We start from the raw sequence: 5,621 nt of genomic DNA, 5'->3' as shown, positions 1-5,621 counted from the left end.
AGCTGGGATTACAGGCATGCACCACCATGCCCAGCTAATTTTTGTATTTTTGGTAGAGACAGGGTTTCACCTTGTTGGCCAGGCTGGTCTCGAACTCCTGACCTCAGGTGATGTGCCCACCTCGGCATCCCAAAGTGCTGAGATAGCAGGCATGAGCCACCACTGCCTGGCCTGGAACTCCTTTTGATGACTGGTTAACTGAGCAGTGTTGTATAATCAAGGATCTCATAGTTATATCAGCATAAACATTTCTAGTTCCACCATTTTATTTCCCTGTGACAGGGTTTTGTGGTTGTTTTTTTTTTTCTTAATAGTGGTTTAAAATTTATTCAACAGGCTAGGCAGAAATGTCTCAGATGGAAGAACGTTTTCCTGAAAGTGTTATATGAGAAATGTTACAGTGTATGCTGAGTTATGGTCTGAATTTATTTTTATCTTTCTTTAGAATATGTTTTCTCTAAAGTAGGCAAAAACTATAATTTTGCTTCCATAAGTAGTGTGGCATTAATCTCATACTATGAAACATTTTAGGTTGAAACTACAAACTCAGAATTTCAGAAATGGAGGGACCTTAGAAATCATCTAGTTCAAATCCTGTATTCTTCACATTTAAGATATTGCAGGTGCCTTTTTTTTTTTTTTTTTTCTTTGAGACAGAGTTTTGCTCTTGTTGCCCAAGATGGAGTGCAATGGCACAATCTTGGCTCACTGCAACCTCCACTTCCCAGGTTCAAGCGATTTTCCAGCCTCAGCCTCCCGAGTAGCTGGGATTACAGGCACGCACCACCACACCTGGCTAATTTTGTATTTTCAACAGGATTTCTCCCTGTTGGTCAAACTGGTCTCGAACTCCAGACCTCGGTGATCTGCCCACCTTGGCCTGCCAAAGTGCTGGGATTACAGATGTGAGCCACTACTCCCAGCGCGCAGGTCCCATTATGAGAGTTCTGGTAGGTGGGATAAGCAAGAAAGTCTAGGCCTGTCTTTCTGTTCTCAGTCTCTCTTCTCTCTTTTCTTTCTTCCTTTTTTTTTCTTTTGTTTGTAGATAGAGACGGGTTCTCGCCACATTGCCCAGTCTGGTCTCAAACTCCTGGGCTCAAGTGATCCACCCACCTCGGCCTCCCCAAGTGCTGAGATTACACGTGTGAGCTACCAAGGCCGGCCTCTCTTCTCTTAATGTGTATAGCATTTATAGTTTGTACCCCACACTTTAGTGCAGTAGTCATGTACTGTCTGCCTTTATTATTAATATCTCGTGTTAATCTCATCTGGGAACTAGATTGGAGGTCACTGATAGTGTGATTTTCATTTGTGCTGTAGCCCCTATGATACTGAATAAATACATAACCAGGCTGGGCTTGGTGGCTCACGCCAGTAATCCCAGCACTTTGGCAAGCCAAGGTGGGTGGATCACTTGCACCTAGGAGTTCGAGACCTGCCTGGGCAGCATGATGAAACCCCATCGCTATAAGGGGGAAATAAAAGTACATAGGTGGTATGCACTAAATACTTCAGTAAAGGCTGAAGAATAGAACCATTTGAGCCAATCAGCCATGCATTTCTTATTGTTGGAAAGTTCACTCACTCTGGTCAGCAATTAAGCTTTTCACATACTTCACATTGAAGTGAATCTGAATGAATTGTTCTAAGTGAAATAATTTTTGGAACACAAATATTTGGCTTCTGGTTATATAAGCCATCATCCTGAGACACAGATTTTAACAGTTATATTAGAGTTTATTTTAACTTGTATCAACCAGAAAATAAAAAAGAGCTCAAAACATACACAGTTGGAATGAGACCTTCATTCTGAAAGCAGCAAGGAGCTAGTGAAAGTTAACATTGTTCACACTAATGGAGAGTAACCTTTTTTTGCATGTTTAATTTTAGGATTTAAATGATAAATTGAGCCTCACCATTACTGCTAATCTGGTAGGAATCTGACCTAGTAAAGGTTTTCAAATGTCTTTTCCATTTCCCATGGCTGAGGGATTCTTGGTGTCCGTGAGTGAAATTATTTGGAAGTTCCTTGACTGAAATAGAATATCTCAAACCTTACTTCAAGTACCAGCCTGTGAGTTTCTGTTTTTTGTCTGGAGCATGTGAACAGAATGCATGTGTGTGAGATAATTGGGCTTTCACTAATGGCCCCCTTTTAGCAACCATGTATGGGTAAAGCTGTTCAGTTCCCTGCTCCTCCCTCTCTGAGCACGGAGCAGAATCTGTTCTGCTGAAGCTGCTGTTCCACTTTTCAGCTTTCTATATTTGTACAGCAACAGCAGGAGCAGCCCACTAGCTAGGCCGTGTGGCCGCCCTTTGGCACCCGCACCGCCTCAGACCTGCTCAGGACTCAGCCAGGGCGCGCAGTTTGTGTTCTTATGTGCGTCCATCTGTCTGTCTGTGTGCGTTTCTGTGGAGGACTGAGGTTTTCAAGTGAAAGAGGTGACTCGTTTGTCTTTGTTGTTTTGCTGTGTTTAGGTTAGTCAATTGTAAATTGTAGATAATGTTTCAGGATGTTAGGGATGGGGCGAGGAGACAAGATTTGTATTATTTAACAAAACACCATCTTGGCTAGAGGGTACCAAACAGGGAAATGTGATGTCAGAAATGGTCTTTGGGTTCCCTTAGAAACATACCACGTTGAAGTAGTAGTGTTTTTTTTTTCTCTTTGTTTTGTTACAGGTCACAAAGAACAGCTCTTAGGGGTGGAATTGAATTCCTTTCTTGGCACACAAATTTTTTGACTTAAAATTTGATTATAAAAAGATGAGGCACCTCCACCCCTTTAAGAAATGATTTAGTACACATCTTGGAAGAGCGCGGTAGGGGTTAAGTGTGTTGACTTCACTGTCTGCCAGGAAAGGAACTATGGGGAATGCCCTGTTGCTTTGGGCCCCACAGCAACCTATGCTGTTTGCGCTGTTTGAGTACTTTGTAAAGTTTGGCCTTACAGAGGCCTTGTAATGCCTTTTGGTGTCATGTCTATTTAAGGAATAGCAGAAGACATGACATATAGACAAATTTCAGGTTATTTTCAGAAGATACTGGGTTTGTTACTATATTTTAAAAGAATACTTTCTTGATCTGCTGTGAGATGTTCTAATTAAACAGAGATGAATTCCTTACTCCTGGTCAGTTTAAGTCTAAATTTAAGTTTGTTGCTTTGTTTTACAGTTTCCTTTCACTCCCCTCCCCCATCCCCTCATGAGTCATAAGCATGCAGTGTTGGGAATAGAACTTGTCAGCTGAGTGGGGATGAAACAGTTCTCTGCACATACTGTTTGTAACTGTAGTCAATGAGGAGAGGAAAGGACTTTATTTAAATGCTGGAGAAACACCTTGATTGAGGCAGCTTCTTCCTGTGGCTGTGTGGTATGGATGCAGAGTTCTGTGTGACTATACACGGATGTGTTCTGGCTCTGAATCACTTAGGGATCTGTTTTGCACCTTGTCCATTGTAGATTTTGGATGCTTATTAGTTTAGGGTCTAGGACCTGGTGCTTAGCCTCTCTTGGATCCTGTATACTTACTGACTTTCTAAAATTCTTTTGAGTATGGTGTTGTATCTGCTTCATCTTCTCTTTCTTGGCTATTCTTAGTGCCCATCTCATTTTACTGTCCTAATGTTTTCCCATTTATACTGTGAATCATTGTGCACCCTATGTAGATAGAGCCTGTCATTGGAGATTAAAATCAGTGGCAGCTCTTTGATTTTACAGCTCAGCCTCAGTAAGTGACAGTCTGATTAGCACACCTATATTCTAGCTTTCTTTTTGTTCTTGGCCTTTTAAAAAATTTATTAACTTCCCTGGTCTCGTTTTATTATTTTATATTTTGCTACTGTGTCCGTTTTGAAAGCTTCACGAAGAAAAAAATTTTTTTTTGGTTTGATGGATGAATAAATGTTTATACATAAATAAGTGCTCTCAGAACAAATGGTTTGGTAATCCATAATGAAGATATACTGGACTCTAACAGGCCCAGCTGGAGGTGCAAGATCTGTCAGCCTATTGCTGCCAGAATTCTTGCCTATTCCCTTCCCCCTCCTGCTAGGAAATATTTTGGAATAATCTCAGGTACCCTAATTTTTTTTTTTAAATAAATGAAGCCTATTTTATTACTTCAAGTGTTAATGATAAAAAAATTTCAGCACAGCTGTTGCATTTAAAAAAGTGAAACTACATACTATGTTTCTAGCTCAGTAAACAGATGAACCTGTTGTCTTTGAATAACATAATAATTGAGCCTTGTACAGTACATCTTAAGATCAGATACTTTATTTTGAAGAGATAGAATCATCATGTAACAGACTGAAATTTTTTGGGACTCATTCTCTTCCACCATAGACACCAAACTTAGTGCCCAGAATAATAATGGTAGCAAATGTTTATTGAACATTTTCTATGTGTCAGGCACTATTCTAAATACTTTACATATATAAATATTTTAATTCTAACAAATATCCTGCAAGGTAGATGGTGTTTCTGTAACCATTTTGTGCATGAGGAAACAGAGGTATTTATGAAGTTAAACAATTTCCCCAGTTACCTGGCTAGCAAGCAGCAAAACTGGGATTAGAAATGACTAATTAGTATGACTCTAGAGTCTAAGTATAAGGTACATTGTGGGTTTGTAGTTAATATTTGTCTATTTTATTAGCACACTTTATTATTTGAGATTATTAAATAATGAGTCAGTCTAACCCATTTTCATTTAAGAATTTCCTTATGAAAAAATGACTATATGATTTTGGTTTTGCAGATCACCATCAACTGTACTAGTTCGTTTATTGATGGTAAAGAACAGCAAGTCAAGTAACAAGTTTGTGAAACATCTCTAAAATTACGAGTTTATCTCCACTAGTACCAGACTATTTACTGAAGATAGTGAAAGCAGAATTAATTTTAGCGTTTTTTGTGGGGGCGGGGCGCAGCGGGGAGAGATTGGGCTCACTGTCACCCAGGCTGGAGTGCAGTGGCGTGATCTTGGCTCACCACAACCTCTGCTTCCAGGGTCAAGTGATCCTCCTACCTCAGCCTCCGGAGTAGCTGGGACTACAGGCACATGCCACTATGTCCAGTTAATTTTTTTTTTATTTTTTGTGTAGAGATAGTTCTGCCATGTTGCCTAGGCTGGTCTTGAACTCCTGAGCTCAAGTGATCTGCCCATCTCGGCTTCCCAAAGTCCTGGGGTTACAGGAGTGAGCCACAGTGCCTGGCCTGCTTCTTTACCTCATTTCTTGCACCACACATCTTCCAGAGATGCCCTTACAAGGGGAGCATGGGAAGGGAGAACCAGCAAGTTTTGCCATATCCATAAGCTTATAATCTTTGTGATAGTGACAGGAAAACAGAGAAGTCTGTTTAAAAGAAATGATAATGAAGGAATTATTAGTAGGCCATGTAATTCAGTGGAGGGTAGCAAAAAATGTATTATATCATGGACAGTGTGATGAATGGAGTGCAATGGTGTGATCTCGGCTCACTGCAAGCTCCGCCTCCCGGATTCACGCCATTCTCCTGTCTCAGCCTCCCGAGCAGCTGGGACTACAGGCGCCCGCCACCTCGCCCAGCTAGTTTTTTGTATTTTTTAGTAGAGACGGGGTTTCACTGTGTTAGCCA

At 40.7% G+C, this 5,621-nt stretch overlaps 1 protein-coding gene across 1 annotated transcript in view; it reads left to right on the top strand.

Moving 5' to 3' along the window:
* The first annotated feature begins 2,980 nt into the window (after positions 1-2,980).
* CELF1 (CUGBP, Elav-like family member 1) overlaps positions 2,981-5,621 on the top strand; it is a 62,543-nt gene continuing 59,902 nt past the window's right edge. Inside the window, exon 1 of the mRNA XM_012001442.1 lies at positions 2,981-3,729. The gene's annotated coding sequence lies outside the window, so the exon portion shown is untranslated. The remainder of the gene's footprint in view (positions 3,730-5,621) is intronic.

Source organism: Mandrillus leucophaeus, unplaced genomic scaffold (genome assembly GCF_000951045.1).
Source record: "Mandrillus leucophaeus isolate KB7577 unplaced genomic scaffold, Mleu.le_1.0 Scaffold66, whole genome shotgun sequence".
Taxonomy (NCBI): Eukaryota; Metazoa; Chordata; class Mammalia; order Primates; family Cercopithecidae; genus Mandrillus; species Mandrillus leucophaeus.
This window is presented reverse-complemented; position numbering and strand designations above follow the sequence as displayed.